This window comes from Protopterus annectens, chromosome 9.part0 (genome assembly GCF_019279795.1).
Source record: "Protopterus annectens isolate FY-2018-M chromosome 9.part0, PAN1.0, whole genome shotgun sequence".
Classification (NCBI taxonomy): Eukaryota; Metazoa; Chordata; order Ceratodontiformes; family Protopteridae; genus Protopterus; species Protopterus annectens.
In genome coordinates this window covers 612,666,291-612,692,510 of record NC_056743.1, presented here as the reverse complement: position 1 = coordinate 612,692,510, position 26,220 = coordinate 612,666,291, and positions in this window count along the sequence as shown.

Here is a 26,220-nt window from a genome sequence, read left to right as displayed (position 1 = left end):
AAAGTTTGCTGATGACTGCAAACTGGGAGCAGTCATAGAATATCCAAATGATGTCAGCATAATGGACACCCTCTTTAGATTTAGGGTTATTGAGGCAATAGGAATGAGTATAAGGGAAGGTGATGTGAGGACATACACTGAATACAGGGAAACCTGTTGGATTATTACTTTGAAAGCCGATAGGGGTAGGGGTTTAAATGAGAGGGCATCCATTAAGCCCGTCTTAAAAAGAAGGAGGCTGCATAAATGATCCTTAATTGATGTTTTATCATGATTTTAGTATAAGATGTGTGCATTTAAGCATGGTTTGTATATTGCACTTAATATTTTAGTATTTGTATTGTCCTTGTTTGTATTCATTAATCAAGAATGTTCACAGATTTTTAATTTATAGGTGTATGTCAGTAATATTTCTTTAAGAACATCTAATTAGTTGATTAGCTTCAATTGTGTTGTTATCTGGCTGTATAAATATTATCTGTGGTTTTAATGCTGTCACAAGGTCTGAAGAAGCTCCCAAGTGTAAGCGCTTACCTCTAATATATTAATAAACCTGAGTTATTTTTATATTGAAGTTTTATTTCCGTTACTGACTATCGTCACAAGTTGCAGAAGTTCTGCCTAGAGAAACGTGTACTGTGGTAGCTCTGTAGTTGGACTTTTTATTTATTTATTTATTGGACTTTCATTTGCACTACAGAGCTTTTACTCCTAGGACTGTCGGCTGTTCTGTGCTTCATTATAGTGTTTGTTTTATTTTTATCAACGGCAGTTGGAGACATGGCTACCGAACAAGCATTGGATATTGAACTTGATTATACTCCAGCTGGTGAGGTGAATACCGGAACTCTAAATGAATTGGTGGCTGCATTGCCTGGAAGGAGGCATAGCCCGACGTCGGACTCCTTATCGTAGAGGTTTGGACAATATTTGAAAAGAGATGTTAAAAGCCTATGGGGAGATGATTCCCGACTGCTTGATGGTGATGCTATGGATGTAACGAATGACATGAAAGGTCTACAGATTTGCTTAGCTCAACTAGAAAAGGATTTTTTGCATTATAAATGCTTACAACTGCAACGTTTGCATTTTGAAGCTTGTCTTGAAAGGAACATTGTGCCTAGTGGGCTGCGTGTTTTAAATATGCCGAGCCAAGGCTCCCTGTACCCCGAGTTGTTAATACTTTGGCAGAAACTTAATTTGGAGGTGAGTGCTGGTTATATGAAGCTCCTCATTGACTTTTTTAAGCCTGAAGAGGAGCGTTTGCAAGCTAGTTTAATACAAAAGCAATCTGAACTCTTTAATCTTTATCGAGTGAATGTTCTTGGTCCTCTTTTTGAGAGGTTACTGGACAGTATTGCCATATTTGAATGGAAACTTGTAGAACAAAAACGGACAAAAATTATCAGAGACACTTCTAATTTTAGAGCAGGCCATGTGTTCTTGTGGCCTCGTACGGGACATTTTACCGACAATGTTATACAGACCTCTAAGAGAGATGCTATGAGAACTAATAATGTTTTTAATGAGGCGACCCCTGTTATAGGGGAAGCACGAGAGAATGTTAATCATGTTAATAATGTGCATGTACCTCAGGGCACTGAGAGTGATGCCCCTCGAGCATTAATGGGAAAAGGGACTAAGAGTAATAATGGTAGTAATGCCTCTAGTTTTAGAGGTAGATCTTAGATTGTTACATGTGCTGCTACTGTGAAAGATGCCTCTAGTAATGGTGCAAAACAGATGGGAGAATTAGGAGAACAGGGTGTGTTACTAGATGGAAGTTCCACTGTCTTTGAGAGGAATGATAGTAACTGGAAGGGCTCGAATAATAATAATAATTTATATCCACATGTGGTTGTTAAACACCCAGGTACTAAGAATAGTTCTGGAGAAAGTGAATGTGTAGTCAGACCAAAAATGAATGCTAGGCATATTAATATGGCTGGATCATCAGCATGTAATTACAATGGAATTGACGGCCAACTCTCTTTTCCACTACCTGTCCGAGTGGACAGGGGAGGGGGAAGAGGCAGGTCCAACAGCAGGAATAGGTACAAAAGGAAATTGTCAGGGGAATTACATTCGAACCAAACCATCAAGAATATGTGGGGCAGGACCAAACCTCACTAATCTATAATATTTCCCACTACTCCTTGACGTTAGAAGAACAGAATGTGTTACATAAAGGTTTAAATTTTATACCTACTCGTTCTAGTAGTTTGGCAGATACTGTATTAGACTTGAAGATATTTTGTAGGGATGTAATGTTATGCCTCATTTTTGATAACAATACTTGTAGTGTAGAAGGAGATATTAAACATGAAATATTTTTGAGGAAACCTAGCAGTTTTATACCTCCCCACCATCCTTTAGTTGAAGCCTATTGCAAGTTGACAGAAGATGAGATTTTTCGTTTTTATGAGAAGAGGGCACATACATTGAATAAAGCCTTGGGACAGAATCTGACATTTAAAGAAAGGAGAGTTTTACAAACTCTGCAGAATAATGATATGTTAGTTATACAACCTGCAGATAAAGGGGGCAGGATTGTAATCATGGACAGAATGCATTATGAACAAATTATGCATAATATGTTAGAAGATGTAGTGTTTTATAATAAGATTTCCACTATAGATGTACACAGGATTATTAATACTGTGAAAAATGATATTGTTGATATTAATAGAGCAGCCCTCATCTCCGAGGAAGTATTCAGGTTTTTGAATGTTGACAATCCTTTAATCCCCATCATTCAGGGCCTCCCCAAGATGCATAAAAATCCTACAGATCCTCCAATGAGGCCCATTGTTGCAGGAGGAAGCTGGGTCATTGAACCCCTTTCTTTATACATAGAGAAGTACTTACGTCCTGTGATTAATTTGAATTCAACTGTTTTGAAAGATTCTAAGCAATTTTTGGTGGACCTATATGAGTGTCTGAAGGATGTAGGGGATACCTGCAATGTAGCTTTTGTCACAATGGATGTACAATCCTTGTTCACTATGATACCCAATTAATTGGCTATACAGTCTGTTAAGACATATTTAAGCTCACATAGTGAATATTCAGATTCACAGGTTGATTTGATTTGTTTTCTTTTGGAAACAGTGCTTAGTAATAATGTCTTTATATTTGGAAATGACATCTACTTACAGAGGCATGGCGTAGCTATGGGCACTTCATGTGCCAATAGCTACGCCAACATGTTTTTGGCTCAGTGGGAGGAAGACAAGCTGTTTTCACAGATAGATTTTAAGAGGTATGTTTTATTTTATAGGTGCTTTGTAAATGATTTGTTTATTTTGTGGGGAGGTCCTCAACAAGCATTCTCAAGCTTTTTTGAGCTTGTTAATAATTTAACAGTGTTTGAAGTTCACGTATCAGTTTTCTTTTGATTTTATAGAATATTTGGATGTTTATGTTGAGAAGTTAGGTTCAGGAATAATTAATACAGGTGTGTTCCGTAAAGCCTGTCACAGGAATGCTTTTCTTTTTAGGACGAGTATGCACCCAGGCTATGTTTTTAAAAACCTTGTTAGAGGTCAAGGTATGAGAGCCTCTAGAATGAACTCTTCAGATACTGGCTTCCATTCAGAATTGGTTAGTATTGAGAAGAATTTATTAGATAGAGGGCATACTCTTGCAGAATTAGAGAAACAATAGGAAAATCTTGTTCTCCTGAGGGAGACCAGGACGAAACCCTATTATGGTCCACATAGTCTGTCCGATAATATAGTTAGTGATGGAAAAGTTAAGGTTACTAAGATCCTTCTGCATTACTCTAGTGATACTGGATATGTTACCAAACTTTTTCAACAATATTGGCCCATTTTACTAGTTAATGATGATATTGGGAATATAGTTGGCAATGTCCCCAGGTTTAGGTTTAAAAAATCATAAGAACTTGAAGAGACTTTTATGTACCAACCGTATGGAAAGAGTAGACTTTGGCCATACTGAACCATGGGATCCTGTAATTTCTGTAGTTATATTAATACTACAGAGGAGTTTTGCCATCCAGATTTAGGTAGGAATTTTTTGTTTAGAGGCATCCATAATTGCATGACTCCACATGTGGTCTACCTAGCAGAGTGTGAGTCCTGTGGGGCATTCTGTGTAGGAAAAACCAATAGAGTATTACGCGACAGAATTAGGGAACATCTGTATAATATAAAGAAAAATCTCCCCAATAATGCACTTCCTAAACATGTTAGTGATCAAGGGCCACATCATACTTTTAGATTTAGGGTTATTGAGGCAATAGGAATGAGTATAAGGGAAGGTGATGTGAGGACATACACTGAATACAGGGAAACCTGTTGGATTATTACTTTGAAAGCCGATAGGGGTAGGGGTTTAAATGAGAGGGCGTCCATTAAGCCCATCTTAAAAAGAAGGAGGCTGCATAAATGATCTTTAGTTGATGTTTTATCATGATTTTAGTATAAGATGTGTGCATTTAAGCATGGTTTGTATATTGCACTTAATCTTTTAGTATTTGTATTGTCCTTGTTTGTATTCATTAATCAAGAATGTTCACAGATTTTTAATTTATAGGTGTATGTTAGTAATATTTCTTTAAGAACATCTAATTAGTTGATTAGCTTCAATTGTGTTGTTATCTGGCTGTATATATATATATTATCTGTGGTTTTAATGCTGTCACAAGGTCTGAAGAAGCTCCCAAGTAAAAGCGCTTACCTCTAATATATTAATAAACCTGAGTTATTTTTATATTGAAGTTTTATTTCCGTTACTGACTATCGTCACAAGTTGCAGAAGTTCTGCCTAGAGAAACGTGTACTGTGGTAGCTCCGTAGTTGGACTTTTTATTTATTTATTTATTTATTTATTGGACTTTCATTTGCACTACAGAGCTTTTACTCCTAGGACTGTCGGCTGTTCTGTGCTTCATTATAGTGTTTGTTTTATTTTTATCAACGGCAGTTGGAGACATGGCTACCGAACAAGCATTGGATATTGAACTTGATTATACTCCAGCTGGTGAGGTGAATACCGGAACTCTAAATCAATTGGTGGCTGCATTGCCTGGAAGCAGGCATAGCCTGACGTCAGACTCCTTCTCGTAGAGGTTTGGACAATATTGAAGTTTTATTTCCAATACTGACTATCGTCACAAGTTGTAGAAGTTCTGCCTAGAGAAATGTGTACTGTGGTAGCTCTGTAGTTGGACTTTTTATTTATTTATTTATTACACATAATTGAAAAATTAACAGTGTTGTATACTTGGGAAGTGTGATATTTGAATCCACCACCTCTGACTAAAGTCTAATATTTAACTCTTGGTTTGTGCTATAGACTAATGCATGCATCCGGCTTTTACAGTTGAAATATGCATGCTCAATTTGATACAACTGCATAAAATACCAAAAAGCTATCTTTAAATTTTAATGCTACAATAACACTATTCTTCGGCTGCATACATACCACATGCCTCCCTCATCCTCACCAATCTATTCACATGGGTCCTAACATTTCACTCCCTTTCTACGGCGTCTGTGGAAAAAAACAGAACAGAACAGAATACCATTATGAATACCAGTCTTGCCTATTTTCAGCTTTTAAGCCTTTCAAGTACTCTCTGTAGTTGAAACTTACACATCTGAGGGATGTCCTCCATCCTAAATTCCTTGACCCAAGCATCAAGGGTACTCCGCTTCCTCTTCTGGAGGTTGTTGTAATGCTGTCTATGTTGTTCAGCAATGTGGGGGACAATGGTGACACTGGTCACAACACAGACCAAACTATCCCAAGCCTCTGACTTATAATGGGAGCCAGCATAGTCCCCCTGCAGCAACCTGGAATTGAGGAGTTTCACTAGGAGTCCAAAAAAATCTTGGATTCCTGGACACAACATCTCTGAGCCCTAAATCTCATACCCTCTCCATGAATGCCTGCCATGTTTATTACAGATCAAGAGCAATGCGGAATGATGGTTTCCCACCAGTTCAAGTTATTGCATTTACTGGGAGTGTGCACACTGTTTAAAAATGTTGTGCACTGCTTTCTATCGCACAAACAAGGTGAGTGATGGTAAGAAGTATGCAACAGTGGCAAACAATGCAATTTCAAGGTTAGTTAATGTACAGGCAGTTGTGTATGTGTATTTGACAAATGTGAAGGCCATGACAGTTCAGAGAGCAGAAATATACATAGAAGAATATAGTACACAGTATACCGACAGTCATACATTTGATAATAAATGTGGTAATACATAGATAAATAAATAAATAAACTGCCACAATAAAAAAAGTGCCTCAGCCCTCATACATATAATTAATATCGTCAAGTGTTATAAGTGAGAGGAACTTTAACGGGAAGTAGAAAGTAGAACAACAGTAAAACTGTATGGAATATGTTGCATTTGAACCCAGGACCATGTGCATGACAGTCCTACACTGAAACCTGTTGCCAAAAGAGAGTTGAAATAACATCTGTTCATGTTTCAGTTCATTGCTATAAACTGCAATGTCAAACCAGTAAACAAAGGTTGCAGATGTTATACTAGAACTTAGAATCATGTGTCCTCCAGCACTACAATTATACCTGCTGCCACAAGCAATATAATTGAATGTATTTGGTTTCTATTTTTTTATGTCTACATTCTGGGTGCTCTACTTATCCAGCAAAAAAGTGGAAAATACTTGAAATGATGAAAAGCAATCTGACATACACAGTAGAAAAAGTTAGTACACATGAAATAATTCTACATAGGCCTGGATTTCAACTCTCACTCCAGTATACCTTCAGAAAACAGGATGAGTGCATTATCCCTCTTTGTCAGATAAACAGCTTTGCAGCAAATAACTAAAGTCATTCTTCATACAACCAACATCAACAGAATATACACTGACATCCAACCATAAACTGTTATTTGTACTTTTATTAAATGTATTATAGTTGGACATAGTGCACTTAGTAATCTGTTATGATTGTTGTTTGCAAATATACAGTTCTGTCTTACCTTATTGCGTTTCTTGGTCATTCATCAGTTATTTGACTAGTACTCTGACACATGCCATGTGTAAACCATTCTATATCACTGGCCCTAAAATGTGTGAAGATATTAAGTGGGAATAATGTGATATGCAGTTGCCAACAACTGAAGGGCAGGTTGGATATCACAAATAATCATAGAATGCCCTTTTGGGGAGAGCAAAGGTGAGATACTGTAATGGCACAAACAAGGATGTGTTGCTCTTGTTACTCTCCTTGTTTTGCATCCTGCCTGTTTTTTTTTTTTTATCTTGTGAGGGTTCTGAAGTCAGAAACTGCAATTTGTATCATTACTTTTTAGCTTCTCATTTTAATGATTTTCCAGTACAAACGTATGGCACTAAACTGAGGGCACACAGTGATCATCAGTAATTTTGAGAGGTATGACTGTATGAACATTTGACACCTGAGACCTACTACTTACTAATTGGTGCGTATAAGTCAAATAAATCTCTGCTGTCACATGTTAAGATCATTTCTGGACAAATCTTCCATATTTTATTTGCTTACTGTACCAAGTGATGAAATACAAGGATATGCCATAATACTGTTAAACAATACACTCCAGGTTTAGGATTCACCTTGTAAATGCAACAGTTGCCACCAGGTTATTTCAGGGCTGACTCTAATTCAAGCAGTGCACAACCAATACATGGGGCAGTAATGGTTGTGTGAGTTGCCTGGCCTCAATGTTAATATATGTATGTGAGTAGAAGGAATGTTTTAGGCCCCTAGCTGATGAGTGAGTGTGCTATGCATTGTATCTTAGCCAATGCAAGGACATACTGAGCACACTTATGTCTGCCTACACCCACAAATAGCTGGCGGTTCCTCCTCTGACTCCTCATCTTCCTATGACTGTGGTGACCTTGGCATTGGTGGTGGGATGCTTGTCCCTTCCCCTTGTTGATCCTGCTGCAGCTCTTTCCTCAGGATTATGTTGTGTCGCATTGCACATACTGTGAATATTTCTGTACATGTCCATCTGTGGATTGTACTGCAGCACTCCCCCAGATGTATCTAGGCACTGAAACTGTGAATTCAGCAGCCCAAAGACAAGCTCTATGACATTTCAAATTTGAGTTTGTGCATCATTATGGTGTGCTTCCACAGCTGTGTGTGCATTTCTGATGGGTGTCACCAGCCATGGTTCAGGTGCATAGCCTGCATCCCCCAGTAAATGACCCTGTGGGATATCCCCCTTAGCAAACATCTGGCGCAAATGGGAGGTGTGGCAGACATCAGAGTCATAGTAACTGCCAAGGTTGCTAGCACACACGCTCAGGATGATTCCCTTGGCATTACACATGACTTTGCAGTTGAAAGAGTGGTAGCCCTTTCTGTTAATGTAGACCCTACCGTGTTCCCCAGGTGGTAACTTAATTTCTACATGAGTGCAATCTATGGCAACCAGTACTTCAGGGTAGTGTGCTACCTGGTAGAACTGTTGCATATTTATGGCTCTCTCCTCAAAGCTACAGAGAAAATATATGTGCTAGCTGGCATGTTGGAGCATAGCATTCAGAAATTGGAGGAGGATCCTGGATGCTAATGCCTGTGACACCCCCCAGCATGTCCTCTGTTGGTCTCTGAAAGGCATCTGTAGCTAAGAGTCTAAGGGCTATGCATACCTTAGTTCCCCTGGGATGGTTTCTCCTTGGTTGGCTCTAGCTCTGAGTTGAGGGCGACAGAGTTCCATTAGTATGCCCCTGTCTACCATGTAGTGCTCTGCAATTTCCACATCATGTAGGTTATGATATGAGAAACATGGCCTGAAAATTCTTCTTCTTTTTGGCCTAGGCCTAATGGCAGCAGCAGCAGCAGCAGCAGCAGCACTGGCTTCAGCTTCTAGCACATACAAATGGATTATGGCAGCAGCAGCCCCTAACATTCTATAGGTGTTGACTTTCTGTGTCTATCCTCCAAACGTTTTGATATCTGCAGGAAAAACCAACATAGAGTCTACAACAATGCTTTATAGCTTGTTGAATAGCTGCACCATGTTGGATTGGTTGATTAGCATGCAATTTAGCTGTTTATACTGTAATTAGCATCTATGAAACGTCACTGTATGATTTTGATCTCAGACCTGTTATGTATATTGCTGTACTGTCTGTAATAGTAGCAGCACTATTAGTTTGTTAGCATGTATTGCACAATATTACTGCATATATAATGTATTCCTGTGTTTCTTGATTTTTATCCCAGGTGATCATGACTATGAGAGTGTAGGCCATATGCTACCTGATGTCATCAGCAGACTCTAATGATGATGGTGCCCAAACTGAGGCAAAGTCATGGGGTGCAGAGGTTGAATCTGACACAGCAGTTGATATACAGTCACCACCTGCATTTTCATGGACACAGCCAGAAGGCCTACACCTACCCGGTCCACTGAATGCACAGATATTAGGTGAGAGTGAGGACATTGATCATGGAAGTGTGGCTACTATGCTTCAGTGCCTGTTGAGTCTGGCTGTAGTCAAAGTGTGGACAAGGTGCCAATCAGGAGAATTGATAGGGTGCTCGGAGGGGGCCTTGTCCTTCCTCCACCTGGTGCAGGTGTCCCTTTCCATGCCACTCAACATATGTTTAGGGCTGTCATGAAGGCAAAAGCACATTCCCATAGGTGCTCCAGATGAATGCTCAGTGCATGACTGCCTCCACCATGTTGCCAATTCACTGGATCGGATGAATGACATGCTGCAATGAGGAGTGTCTTTGATGAACCATCTTTCATGAAGACAAATACAACTATTCCTTTGTTTTGTTTGTGTTCATTCTGCAACCTGAACATGTGAAACACATTATAGCCTTTCATGGCTGGAGTACTCCCTGCGGTCTTAAACCACGTCTCTGTGACAGCACAAACATCTTCCCAAACAAGTAGTGCCTTCATTCAGTGTAGTTTTTGATTGACACTCCTAGTATTAAGCAGCATAACCCTGAGTTTGTCTTTTGAGGATATTTTTAAATCAGGAATTTTGTTCTTACAACATTGCCCTGAAAAGGCACTATGGAGGAGGCAAGTACCTTGGATAGTAACCAAAAGGCAAGAGGTGACAGATGAAGACCATCCCTGACAAAGCAGCATAGTCTGTTGACCATATCATCCCAGGCTGACAAATACTGGATGCCCCTGGACTGACACCCGTAGTTAAGCCAATTGCTGAAGTGGATAATTATTTTGCTTGTATTGAGGCATCATCCTGGGTAAAGGTAGAATGCTACTTACATCTACGGAAATACCTATCTGGGACAGATAATCTGAGAACTCAGTCACATCTCTCTTCATATAGTCCAATGAAGTACATTTCAAGTCATTAACTGCAACATGGAGTATGTCAGAGGTGTAACTGCGCTTGTTGAGAGAGCTGAATGTGTGCATGACTTTGCGGATCCTGGCACCTGACAGGCAGCTGACTGTGACTTTCTCCTTGTACAACCTGGTGAGGGGGATATCTGCGTGTCTCACAATGAATTTGCCTATGACAAAGACATTGGTTTTCAGGTGTGGGCTTAATGGCTGACACACTGTACCATTTGGTTTTAAGGTGTAGTGGGCTCCATTGGGACTGTAATGTGTGCAGAAGGTCTGTGAGGTCTCTGCTCTCTTTGTAAGCTTCTAATGACTACCTCTGTGTATGAGGGGTTATGTGTTGTGCACTTGAGGTGGTGAAGTGTGTGTGTTGACAATCTGTTTGATATCTGGTTTGTTGTTACCTGAAACAGAGCATTTATTCTAGATTCATTGTATAGTTGTATCTCTCACATATTGTATTTGTAATTTTTTATGAGTACATGGTTGTCAGTATGCATGAAGCAATAAAAGCCTAGCTGTATAAAAACACAAGTACTTTTATTAAGCATATTTAGACGGTCATTGTTAGCAGAGCAATTTTGTAAGCAACAACAACTGGGCCTGTCTTTGAGGGACATAGGTGCCAGCCCAGAGGTGAGTTTACAATTACAACAGAAAAAAAGGTTATCTCTTGAGTTAACCAGTCCTCCATATAGAACAGAGCATGTTGTAACTTTAAGAACCATTTTCAAGTGTAGGCACCTGCATATAAATAGTGGGCATGTGCAGGCAGCAGTGGTATTTTGAGAGAACAGCCAGAGTGTGAGCATGTATGAATGTGGTAGTCAGTCTGTTTATAAGTTTATTTAAGTTTAAGTTACAAAGCCTCAATCCAGATGTGTTTGTATATAATAAAGCTGCTTGAACTGAACCCACAATATTCTTCTGTTTTGTCCTGACCAGACGAGTGACACTCCATTTCAAAATGAATCACAAAAACAGCAAAAGAAGCAGACTGGAACATGACCTCATGGTGCAGGTTAAAATATTTAATTCAAACTTAAAACACTATATAAAAAGAAAGAAAGATGCATATAAACAAGGTAAGCACTTTAACATCTACAAACATATGCTTCATCAGACCATCTGCTACACAGAGCTGATTTAAACATGCAGTTAAGCTGTATAGCCTATCAGAAATTACCTAGGCAAACTCCTAGAACCCAAATGAGGCTTTAAAGAGACTCACTCATTAAGACCATGGCCTTCATCAGACTGCAAGTTAATGATCCAACACATTTCTACCTGCTCTGTCTTATTCCTGACATCACCCAAATGTCTACTAAAACACATTAAATATATGACCTGAAAGACAAAAACATGATCCATAAAAGTACGGCCAATATGCTTAGCTAGTGCATTTGTAGTTACACCCCTAGGGATTTCAGTGACATATTCACATATTCTTTCTCTTAGAGAATGGTTGGTCTTCCCGAAATAAACCTCTGGACATTTCCTGCATCTAGTAAGATATACCAGGTCCCTACTTGAACGGTCAGTGTTTAAAGTAAAACTAAACAACCTACCAGAGTCTGGATGCAGAAAAGTATTACTATTTTCAACATAAGTGCAAACTGTGCAGTTCCTACAGCTAAATGTGCCTATCCTCTGTGAGGTCACCTTTCTAGTTGATGTCTGATTATAACATAACATCCATTTCAGATTCTTTTTATTCTTAAAAGTAAAAGATGGAACTGTCCCAACAGTATGTTTTATCTTTTCATCCACTGTCAAGATATTTCAATTCTTCCTCACAATATTACAAATATGAGAGACATCCAATGCAAGTAAAACATAATCTTGAACTACTATTCTGAATATGCCTAACCACCCTAGATGCAACAGTGTTACGTTGCATATAATGCTTTCTGAAATAGGGACACCCTTTGTTTTCCCTATTCACACCTTCCACTGTGAACTTAACAGGCATATCACTTTCCTTATACCCTCTATCAATTAGTTCATCTCTAAAAGAAGTCATAGTTTGAGAAAGCAGTTGTTCATGACTTACCAACCTGGAAAATTGCATGATCTGTCCTTTAACCACATTCTTAAATGTGCAGCCCGTGTGCACACTGGTCCTTTGCAGTAGCATATTTTTTTCTACACGCTTTTATATGAAGATCACTAACAACCACACCATCTGTCCTTTTATCAAGTTAACTTCTAAAAAAAGTGATTTTGTCCTTGGAAAACCCCATAGTGAATTTAAGAAAACTAGTAGTGGAATGTCAGTAATTCAAAAGCTCATGCAGCCTATCAGAGGTGCCTGTCCATAGAAGACATGTATCATCCACAAATCACTTATAGTACTTGATATGCTGACTAAAGTCCAGATTATTAAGGACAAAAGTTGTCTCCCAATATGCAATTACTATGTTTGCATGAGAGTTGTCATAGGACATGCCCATATCATCTTCAGAGCCTTGTAAATAATACATGTCTTTAAACATGACAACTTTGTTCTCTAATGTTAATTCCATAAGCAATACAAGATAAAGAGTACTAGAATAATATGTAATTTTGGCATTAAGCTGCAACCTAACAAAATCTAAGCTATTGTCATTAAGAATGGCTGTAGAAAGTGAACCTACATCTAATGTCACAAACAAATAACTACCAGAGATGGGGTGTCCAGGAGTCCAAGATTTTTGTTGGTCTCTTAGTGAAACATTACAGTATCAGGTTCCTGCAGGGGGACTATTTTGGGTGCCAGCAAAAGTCAGCCGCTTGGGATAGTTTGGCCCAGGCTGTGATCAGTGCCACCAATATCCCTCACACTGATGACCAGTGGAAACACCACTTTAGTGACCTATGTTGGTGGAAGAGCGGGTACCCTCGATGTTTGGAATGAGGAATTTAGGATGGAGGACATCTAACAAATGTGTAAGTATCAACTACAGAGAGTATTTATAAGACTTAAAAGCTGAATATAGGCAAGACTGATATTCATAATGGTTATCTGTTCTGTTCTGTTTTTTTTTCCACAACTACCATGGAAAGGGAGTGCAATGTTAGGACCGATGTTAATAGATTGGCAAGGATGAGGGAGGCATGTGCTATGTATGCAGCAGAAGAGTAGTGTTATTGTAGCATTAAAAGTTAAAGATAGCTTTTTTGGTGTTTTATACAGTTGCATCAAATTAAGCATGGATATCTCAACTGTGAATGCAAGAATGCATGCATTAGTCTGTAGCACAAAGATAGCTTTTTGGTATTTTATACAGCTGTATCAAATTGAACATGCATATTCTAACTGTAAAAGCAAGTATGCATGCATTAGACTGTAGCACAAACCAAGAGTACAATATTACACTTCAGTCAGTGGTGGTGGGTTCAAACACCACAGTTCCCAACTATACAATAACTTCAATTGTGTGTAATTTAAAGGTTTAAAGGAAAAGCTCTATAGTAGTGGCACACATGCCCTGCTGTAAACTGTAATATAGATAACTGGAACATGCATATGTGCAATATATGCACATGTAAAGGAGTACTTGCTATAATCTGTAGTATAGTGTGCATGTGTTAGGTGCTGGTAATCTTAAAGTAACAAGTTATCTGTTGGGGGATGGTAGTCTTACGAGTAAAGGTTAAGATAAGAGAATCAAATAGTTGTATTAATGCATTGTATGTTACATATGAAGGCAATAATCTTATGTCTGTTTTTCTTTCTCGCACCACCGCCCTTATCTCTTTTTTTACTTACTTATTTATTTGTTTATTTATTTATTTATTCTTTTATTTTATTGTGTGCTGTCAAAATGTGTCCATGACATCCATGTGTATCACATCATGAAATGCTCCACAGCACAGTGGGGTATGCCAGCCCCACAGGATCCCCCTGCCCCCACTCCACTGGCCCTAGCACCATTCCAAGCCTATATGGGAGCTGACCTGGCAGCACCACCTCTGCTGCCCCTGCACTACCTGCCCCCTCAGTTAGTTCTGCCCTAGAGGATAGGCCAGGGGTTCCCTCTGGGATCAGTGGCAGGGGTGGTGAGTTTATCACCTGCTCTGAACTACTAGGGATGGTGTGTCGGGTTGCATGCCTATGCTGGATGGAGGTGACAGTCCAAATTCAGCTAATATTTTGCATATATTTTGAGGTTTTACTGTTAAAGAAATGAATATGTATGGTTCTTTCCTACCACCCTCCTGCACATTTCTGTACGTCTTTCCATTTCTTCTTCCCCCTGCTTGGTTTCCATTTCACCACTGTCCTGTCTTCCTTGCTTCTGTTCTTTAATCCATTATTATGTGAATGTGTGTGAGCACCAATGAGCAGCAATGGTAATACAAAATAACTTAAAAGTGTTAGATTCAGTTGTATTTTAACCCAGTACCATCTGGCCATAAAACAAATGCATTACTGCATTAACATGTGACCCACAGAATTAGGTAAGTAGCAAGTGTATTCCAGAAACTCAGTACTAAGTGTCAGACTTCAGCATCCCCATTTGTCCTATCTTCCTCATTTGTTTTCTTTAATGCATTATTGGGCAATGGTGCGTATTGTCCACCAACAGTAAAACAAAAGTAGTTAAACATAGTAGAACTGTCTGTATTCTGACCTAGTACCATATGGCCCCAAAAAAGGAATGTAACACAGCATTAACATTTGCCACCACAGAGTCAGTTAAGTAGCAGGTGTATTCCACAGAGTCAGTACTAGCTGTCAGATTTTAGCAATGTAGCTAGCATTTGCACACTGCTTAGCAATGCGCAAACAGGTGTATCTTGCATGCATATACACTTTGCTAACCATCTGACAAACCCACTGCTCCTTCTGTTATGGAAATGTGTATATTATGCTGTGTATCTGCTGTTCACTGTCCACTTCCTTTGTTTGACATGAAAGTACATGTAGAAACATTACGAACTGAGGGCCTTTCTAACTATATGTCATATATTTAAAATACATCCATGTGTTGGCACCCCCCAAAGCACTACAACCCTGGGGTCTCAGTACTTTTTTCACACATATATCAACCACACTATAAAATGAAATATCAAAAGTTGTATGCTGTGCAATGCACTTCAATCTGGTAACATGCAGAACTACAACTACTGACCCATACACTTAAAAAGCCTTATTGGCAGGGCTACGGCAGGAATAAGCATTGACCATATCCACAGGGACAGAGGTGACCTCCGACGCACTTGACCCTACCCATTTTGGGTTTGGCAAAGGTAGATTTTGCTTATTTACCTCTGTGGACTTCTTTTTATACTGACCCCAAAGACTTGGATGAGGGATAACAGGACATACAGCCTATGTTGAGTTATCCAAGGCCTTTGACACTATCCCCCATTCATGTCTCATAGTGAAGAGCTTCCTTCTGGGAATTAGGCCATACAGAACTAGATGGAAAGCCATCTGGCTCAATGACAGAACATACACTCTCAAAGTTGATGACTGCACCTCCTCCACTAGCCCACTCACCAGTGGAATACCAAAAGGATCTGTGCTGGGCCCTCAACTGTTTGGGAAATATTTCCTTGAATCACAGGCAACAGTAGATAGCCTGTGGTTTACCAAGTTTGCAGGTGATTGTTAACTGGATGCACTCATATAAAGTCCCAATGAAGGCAACATATTACAGCAGGGGCTAACACAGACTGATGATTGGTGACAAACTCATAGATTGAACTGTAAGCATACAGTGACTCTTTGTCACCTTTATCAATGAAGTACCACTGCTAATTATGATATAGATAACACCCTACTAAGCTCAAACACAGTGTTGTGAGACTCGGGAACACAGTTTCATCACTATGTGTCCATAGTGGTGACACACAGAATCTGCACTGCACACATCATACATATGGACATCACATCAAAGACCAGAGTAGTAATACCTCTGCTGTACAGATACTCCCTTATCACACCAATAATGGAGTACAATGCTCACATCTCTCTGTACCTCACCAGGCACCTGCAACAATTGGAGAGAACACACGGTTGTGCCTGGGAGATGCCCACTCCTCCAAACATGACATAAATGGAAAGACTAACATATCTGTCACTGTACTCGGTATCATGCACGCTGCTAAGAGGTGACCTATGCCTGCCATGCAGAGCAGTTTCAGACCCTACCCTTCTGTAAATGATGGATATCTGTAATTCAAATGGGACAACTATAATTTGACTCAGGATTCTCAGCCTAGCCTGTGACATAAACAGAACATAAGGGGGAGACAGATATAGCCCACAACAACTCACATTCTTCTGTAATAGGTCCCACTGTATGTGAAGCAGTCATCCTCAATGACCCTTTTCAAGTGCAACCTTGACTAATGGTTGGATGATTGTAAAGTCACTGCTGGATTGGTATCTATGTCCCTCATGGAAAGGGCCAGTTGGTGCTGCTCACAAACATGCTGTACTATAAATGTCCATCCATTTATGCTCAATAATGGTACTTGTGTTTTTTCACAGCTAGGCTTGTAAACACCCTAGTGGTATTAGGCTAGTAGCCTCATATGAACCTATGAAGCCATGCGCCTATGCAGGCCTCACAACCTGTTGTCAACTATATGGCCGGCTGATGTCATTTACTGTACATTCACCTGAACTCTTGTATAAAACAGACTTGTGCCATGGTGCGTGTGTAACATACTGTGCTCTATAGTCTGTGTACTTAGATATATAGGGGTTCTGTTGTCACTCAACTGTGTGTGTGTGTGTGTGTGTGTGTGTGTGTGTGTGTGTGTGTGTGTGTGTGTGTGTGTGTGTGTGTGTGTGTGTGTGTGTGTGTGTGTGTGTGTGTGTGTGTGTGTGTGTCTAGACAGTAAAGTAGGTTTGTGTATTCTACAGCTACTTCTCCAACTCCATGGATTGCCAGTACTTTGACAATTGCTCATGTCTACACATCCATTTCATAGAGGCCATTCAATCTCTTATCTTCTACATGGCCTGATGATATCATCTACTATAAGTTCACCTGCATTCTTGTATAAGTCAGACTTCTGGCATGGTGCTTGCGTAACATTCTGTATTCTGTAGTCCATGTACTTAGATAGGAAGGGGTTCTATTCTCACTGAAGTCAATTGTGTATGTGCATGAGCTGTTGCTTGACATTACAAAGAGCATTTTACACCAGCACTTGAGGCATTGTAATCTTCTCCTCAACAGACACTGCTGATGTCATCATCTATAAAGTGTTGTCTGACACACTCCAAGTCAGACTTGAGCTGTGGCACTTGCATAAAGTACTATGTTCTGTAGACTATGTACTTAGCTAGGTGTTCTTCTCTCACTGCAGTCAACTGTGCATGTGTGTGTGTGTGTGTGTGTGTGTGTGTGTGTGTGTGTGTGTGTGTGTGTCTGTGTCTGTGTGTGTGTGTGCAACTGTTGCTTGATATTACAGAGACCATTTTACACCAGCATGTGGGACACTATCATCTTCTCCTCACTGCTGATGCCATCAGCTATATCACATTTTTGGCTATGCAGTAATCCCACCAGGTCAGGATCAGAGACTGGCCTAGGGGCCAAGCAGAGGTCACTTCACCCTATACAATAAAGTTTAAAGTGACATAGCTTTCAGTCTGTTTACATACATCATGATATTGTGCATAGGCTCTGTGTTATCTTGCTGAGAAGGTCCTGTGGTCTCTACAGCTTTTATGTGTGTCTGCTGAGGTACATGTAAAAAAGAGCATTATACTCTATTAATGCTGTAACAAAGTTTGACTACAGTCCTGTCTTACAATCCTAAGGTATCAATATGATGGCATGACTTAGGATGTTCACAACATAGGCTTTCAATAACAATGTAGACAGTTGATGGCCAAAGTTCAGATTGCTAGCTGAATGTGTTCCCAGTGCTTGCATCATTGGGTTTCTGCATAGCAGGACTGTTATCTGTGCTGTAATTATCATGTAACTCCCACTTTTCAGATGGAGAATATTACAAACACACATTACTGCAATTGTATGTAGATCATGTGCCTTTGTCACCATTCAGTTGTGTGTGTTAGCTCCTCCTGTACTATGTGATCACCATTGGTGGACTCAATATGCTTTAGCCTGAACTGTCAAGAAATACAATTCAAATATTGAAGTCCAAGCACAGATCCCTGGGGTTTGCCAGTGGCGGCAGCTCTACTGGTCTATTGGTACAGGTTGATTCATCTGCTTTCACATGATGTATTCTTTAAGTGAGCCAGTTGTTTACCCATCAACTGATGTAAGGTTTAATCTTCAGCTTGGGTTTTTTCTCAAAGATACTGGCATGTGTGATTGTCTCAAAACCCTAGGTCAGATCACAACAGACAGTATGCATTGTCTTAACTTCAACCAGACCTATCACATGAATCAATGTACTGTGACAACATCACAGATCACCTATGGCATGACCCAGCACATACACCTTCCTGATACAGTTGAATATAGTGTTCAATACACCCTTCACATGGCCTATGCTCTCATACAAGGGTGTACATCAAAATGCATCCACCTGAGTCGGGGGACACACACTACCTGATGCATGCATGTATAGACACATCCTGACTCTCCTTGACTTTGAGGTAGACCAATATGCCATCATGGACCTCCTCTACATGTACACTAGTAATATTCCAGGTGTGTGCAACAGACCAGTGTGAGTTGTTACTGCTACATCAGGTCCATTACAACTAATAGATGTCCTCAAAGAGTTCATCACGAGTATATATGATGACAATAATATCATCATGTGGAACTTGAACAGGTCAAAGCATTTGACAAAAATCCACACTGAGGTATTCAATTAACACTGTCATATGCGGCCATAAACAGCTAGGTCACCAAATGGGTAGACCAGTGTATGACATAGGTGGAATCTCACAATGTTGAAATGTGTGACGTGACATATATCGGGTTCAGTCATCAGGTTGGTACATTAGGCATGTCTGCTAGGCCCTTTCCTACCCACTAGTTCAGTGATGGATATCACAAATGACATACACATGCTGTGTCCAAACAGCTCCCTGAAGGACAACAGCTTTTTTGCATTCATTGACTCCAACTGTGATATTAGTATAATACAGACAGTATCAACACATCTCAGAGACTGCTGCCACAGCCATGACAATAGCTGCATTGATGAGATACTTGCAGGGATTTGTTGAATCAGGAAACAGACACACTACCTAAGTATAATGTGGACATCACACCCTATAATCAGACCTATAGGTATGTGATTTGTGTCTTGGGGTAGAGGGTATGTGGTACATCCACCAGCATGTGGTCATAATACTGACTACTCCCTTGAATGAAACACAAGTACTGGGAATGCGAAGGACATGCACATCAGTGGCCATAATAACTTCATGGTTACCAGATTTCATCACACCATTAACTGTGTACAATGAACCCTTCTACATGTAACTCCCTACACATCTTTCAGTGATATGTAACTGAAGTGTACCACCTTTGTCCCAGAGCACTGTCACACAGCTTATTGGCCATACCTAGGTATTCTTTCTGGGGAATATACATGACTGTCTGATGGTGCAGAACAACATGTTCATAGTCATTTATCAGGCTAACAACCACAAGGCACTTTTTTAGCCTAGTCATGCATCCAAAATCTCTGACAAGTTCTGATACCCTTGATAAGTGTAAGCAGGGGCTTGAGAGATGAAACATTTACAAACAGTGAACTGGGAGATGAACCATTTACAGACTGCCTGTGTCCATTAGAGACATAGGTGCCAAACCTGGGATGAATTTCCTGTTCCCTATCCGATTGTCCATGTTGCACTTGAATTGAGTTAGGGACAGACTTTGCTTCACATGGATGAGGAGCCTGTTCCAGAGATGAGGTAATCTCTGTGATACATATCTGTCTCTCCAGCAGGTCCTATTTATATCAAAGGCAAGGTTTAAGTCTTTAGAATGGTTAATTCTGGTGCTGTTTGTTTTGTAGATATGCAGGAGGTCCATCTGAGTGGGGTTTGACAATGCCCTGTATGCTGGGCATAGATCTCCCCTCCAAAACCTGTAGGGCACAGAATACAGGGATAGGGCCTTGAGGCGGTCTACATATGATATTTTACTTACACCCTTTCTTTTAGTGAAGAACTTCTGTGGACTTTCCTATTGTTAGATATGCCTGGTTAGGTACATACCAAAGGAGACATTGTACTCAATGATAGGTCTGATGAATGCAGAATACAGTGGAACATTGACTTCCTTGGACCTAGATTCCATACTGTTGTTTATAAGTTGCACAATGTAGAATGATTTCCTCAAACTATAGACACATGATGGTCAAATGCTAGATTACTGTCTATGTGTGCCCATAACTAACAGAATGACAGCTATTTGTAAAACCCCTGCTGATCACTGTGGCATTGCTCAAAAATCTGCATGCAGTAGGTGTTCTTTCCTACATGGAATTGCTATCCACATTCACTGATTAGGCTTCATTATGTGTAAAACCCTAGTGATCATTGCAGCATTCTTTGCAAATCTGTGCACTGTAGCAGTTCTCCTTTACACGGAATTGCTATCAGTGTTCACTTATGAGGTTTCATGGCTAGCAACACTGTTGCAAGCCATAAAATCTAGCTTAGGCATGCTATGCCTCATTGATACGCATTGTACACTGCCACATGTCATGCACCATTGCGCAAACATGTAAACACCCTGTAAGCTCTGTACGAAGCCAACACGGAGTTTACTGAATCCCAGAGACAGACAAATGCAGTTTCTGAAAAACAGAAATGGAAATTGTTGCACATCTTACTGCTGGGTGCGAAACACTAATTGCAGAGGGCCTGTATACTAAAAGGCATAATAATGTGACAAGACTGTTGTATTGTTGATTGTGTAAACATTAAAACATTAAAGTAGTTAAGAAACTTTGGAAATATGACCCATGTAGCATTATAGAGAAAAATGAAGTTTATATCACATGGGATCACTCACTACCAAAAGTTCAGAAAATAGATGCATTAAAACCAGCTACAGCAGTCCATGAAAAGAACACAAAAGTAGCATTGATCATTGAAATTGCTACACCCAGTGATTAAAGTGTCCTATGTACGGAGAAACACAAATTCATAAAATGCCAGGATTTGCATGTATAATTGAGATCAATGTGGAAGAAAAATACCCAGATAATTCTAATAGTAGTATGAGCAATAGGTCCCATAAAAAAGAATGTATGGCTGTATTTAGCTATGTTAGCAATACATGTATCTCCATATAAATTGCAAGAGTCATTTCTGGGTACATTGTAGGTGCTGCAAAGAGCACTTTGGACTAACATCAAAGACTGAAACAACACTGAACTTTAATCATACTTTGACTTAGGAATGGGATCCATTCCCATCATGGTATTAGAAACCCAAAAGACATGGAGAAATTAAACAGGCAGGGTAATATGTGGTCCTAGTTTACATCATCTGCATTAGTTTCTTTATAAAAAATTTCACTGTGTTCTGCTGAGCCTCTCTACTATCAGTCTGTGGGTGTGATATTTTTTGACTGCTTAGCCTTAATGCACTGTGACAAAACCTTGACAGAAAGGTTTTGCCTCGGCCAATAGATATCTCACTAGTTTTAGCTACTCAAGGGAATAATGGTATTACCTCCCTGACAATAATTATAGCATTAGCTTTATGAAATTGTATAGCTCTATGACATTGTGTAACATACACCATCAGTATCAGTACACAGTGATATCCAGTGCAAGATTTTTATTACAGGTAACACAATATCCATAACAATGATCTTGAACTGAACTTCTTTAATAAGCATTGGAATCAAAGGACTCAAATCCAAGTTGGAGTGCAGCTTTCAGACATTCTGGACCAGAAACATACAGTTTTTTCTGTTTATTTCAATTTGTTGTATGATCTAACATCATTACTCGTTTCCTGTAAGATTTTGTCTTGAACAAATGATATAGAATTTCCATTTTATTTTTACTCATGCTTTACAAGAGATCATCCTTTAATTCAAAATGCAATTATTAAACAGGATAATACAATTAAATAATCTCCATGGTGAATCTTGCAGCAACTCTCCTTTCAGAAAGAATAAACTATTTAGTTAAAAACTTTATTTATTCTCTGATGGATGAGCATCCTTCTTTTAACAACCTGATCATTTTCCACAGGATTTTCCATTGTTACAGGGGCTTTTTTTGGAGGAAGAAGTCAGAAAAGCTATTTAGACCAAAGGTACAAAATAATTAAACACCTTGCTCCCCATTACCTCATTTGCTGTGCTCAATAAATCAACTTTCTATTGTGATTTTTTTTAAGTTTATGGGGCCTGCCTATGTCTACTAACATGGGCAGAAACATTTTGATTAGCTTGTCTTCATTTGGAAGGAACAGCTTTTTCTCCACAGTAAAATGGCACTTAAGTTTTCTCTTCTATATCTAAAAAGAGCAGTCTTGGACAAAAATAGAGCTTTAATTTACTTTTCCCACTATCTATATAAACTTCTTGAGAGTTTCTTTTTCTTAAACTTTCTGTTCTCCTTTGGCAGAAACAGTATTACAACTCTTTACTTTTCATGTATACCTCACTTTTACTTCAGTCTATTACTTCATGCTCTGAAGGTCCACACTTTATTGCTTTTCTCCATCTATTTTTGTCCTCTCTGTTTCTACACTAATACTTTAGATACATTTCTATGTTGACTTTTACTATAGTCTTCCTTCAGTTCACCTTCAATTCCTATATCAACATCTCTTACAATAAAGCACTTGCAGGATAGCAAATGCTTTACTGACCACCAAAATGTATATTGTCTTACAATAAAGCATTTATTTTCCTTCATTGCTAGGTCTGGCTTCTGGTACCATTCTATTATTACCAAAGTCGACCCCCTCCTTTGAAGTATGTATGCTAACTCCCTTTTCTATGTTTTGATTTTGGATGTTTACAAGGATGTCAATATCCTGCATCCTCTCACTCCATTGCTACACAGGGTAGGTACATCATGCTGTTTCTTCATTTCTTCTCATGAAATCATTTTGTAGGTTCGTAGGTACATATCAGGTTAACGGCCCTTGTGGGCCATTTTTTATGCTTGAATTAACCTATCACATTTGGTTAGAGATTGGCCTTACCATTCCTATCATTGTTTTTGGTCTGCTTCACTGTGTCTATGGATGCTGCTTCCTCTAACATATTCCTAAGTGTCTTAAAATGTGGAAATTCTTTTCCTGCTATAAAACCATGAACTAAGTTGAGTCACACTTCCAGTCAAGAAGTTTTCCTAGAAGTTTGAGTTTCTACATGTTTGAGGAAGATCCTTTTCATTACCATTAACATATGTCACCTATACTTTTTAGCTTCTAATTTTATCCTTACATATACACATGGGAACAGCTAATATAGATAATCATATTTTCAAAACCACTATAGCTTGAATATCCCTCCTTTCCAAAAATCTAGTACACTTTAATACCATGTCTACAACACAATAACACAATGCTGATTCAATAATCCTAGCTTCATTATCATCATATTGCATGGGAATACTGTCATTTTAGGTTACATTTCGATTCTCATATTTCTACTACTAATATTTTCTTCCATATTAGAGGAAAAGAATCTATGTCAACACTTGCACCATATCTGAAACAACGTTAATGCCTTCCTTGCTACTCATTGGTTCACAGGAGATATTACATTTCTTACTGCAAATTCACATTTAGAAGCAGACAACTCAGTTTTGTCATTAACTAATAAGCTTTATATTAACATTTCTAATATGTCAGTGTTTTCAGGCTCAGTTTGCAAAACTAACTTCCTCATACTGCAAGATAATGCTCTTTTAAATCATCGTATAGTTACAGCCTCTAACATTTTCATCTTGCTGTTACTATTAGGGTCTAATGACATCTTTATAATACTTTTTAAATCATCTATCAAAGCTCTTGCCAGATTTGTCAGCATTAAAAGTCCAGATTTTAAATTTGATAGCTTTCACTTCAGAAGTTATCCGAACTCTAGCTTAAGCGTCATTTACATTTGTTATTGTCAGTATAATCATTCCCATACATGTCCATGTTAGGGACATGGAGAACAGCAATAAGTGAGCGATCATACAGTAGGATAGGCTCACATCTCTAAATAAAATTCTACCTTCTATAAAAATGAAAAGAAAGTAACTGTATTCAAAACTAAATTGAAAGATTTTGTTTAAAAAAACAAACAGGAATGTACAAAATTTAGGGAAAACTGACACCAGCAGAAGCTGCCACCTGCAATGGATAGTATGCATTTATGTAAAGCTATCCATTTAAATAACAAGCCAGATTCAATAAAACCTGCATGATCCATTTCCACCATGTGTATGTCACAGGGTGACATGGTCTGCTTTGGATTCAGTAATGGCTGTACATAGTGTTTAGAGCTGCACAAACAAGGTAAACACCGTGGAATGCAAATTACAAGATAAGCAGCTGAATTGTATGCTAATCAACCATTCCAAGACAAAGAAGCTATTCAACAAGTGATACAGCAACTATGTAGACTCCATGCTAATTTTCCCGGTGAATTCCAAAACCTATTGGAATACTGCAACAGAAAGGAGTATATACAGAGACAATGTTAGGGGCTGCTGTTGCTTTAATTCTTGAGTAAGTGCAACAGGCTGAAGTCTATGCTGCTGTTGCTGCTAATAGACCAAGGCCAAGAAAGAGAAGAGTTTTCAGACCCAAGGGAACTTATCATAATCTACATGATGTGGAAATTGTAGAATGCTACAGGGTGGATAGAGACACACTACAGGAATTTGACAACCTCTGTCATCCTCAACCCAGAGCCATGACAAACCAAGGGGAAGCCATCCCAGTGGAGACAAAGTTATGTATATCACTTAACATTTTTGCTACAGGAACCTTTTGAAGACCAACAAGCGACATGCTGGGGTGTCACAGGCATCAGCATCATGAATTGTCTATCAATTTCTGAATGCTATGCTACAACATGTTAGTGACTACATATATTTTCCCCATATTCCTGAGGATAGGGAAAGAAATATGCAGGATTTCTACCCTGTAGTACATAACCCTGAAGTACTAGGTGACACAGATTGCACACATATAGAATTTATGGCACCACCTGGGGAACAGGGATGGCTCTAATAGAAAGGGCTTCCACTCTGTTAACTGAAGTCATTTATAATGCCAAGAGAATCATCTTAAATGTGTCTGCTGGCAACACAGACAGTTACCACAACTCACATATATGGCACACCTCCCAACTGTATGAGATGTTCAGTAGGTGGGATATCCCACAGGGTCATTTATTAGGGGATGCAGGTTATGCACCGGTACAATGGCTGATGACATCCATCTGAAATGCACACACACCCCCTGTTGAAGAACCCCATAATGAGGCACACACTCAAACCAGAAATATCATAGAGTATGCATTTGGGGTGCTAAAGTTGCAGTTCTGGTGCTTAGATACTTGTGGTGGAGTGGTGCAGTACGATCCAAGGATATGTACTCAAACATTGACAGTTTGTGCCATACTACATAAAATCATCCTGAGAAAACACCTTCAGCAGGATTGACAAGGGGGAGAGTTACACATCCCACTACCAAAGTCAAGGTCACCACTGCCACATACACATGAGGAGTAAGAGGGGGAAGCAGAAGCTGCTGTTTGTGTAGGCAGATGTAGGCATGCTCAATATGCTTTCACATTGGCTAAGAAACAATGCATAGCACACTCACTCACCACCTAAGAGCCTATAACCTTCCTGTTAGACACATACATATAGTAACATTAATGCCAGGCAACTCACACAACCTTTACCTCCCCTTGTATTGGCTGTCTACTGCTTGCATCAGATAGAGTCAGCTCTGAGGT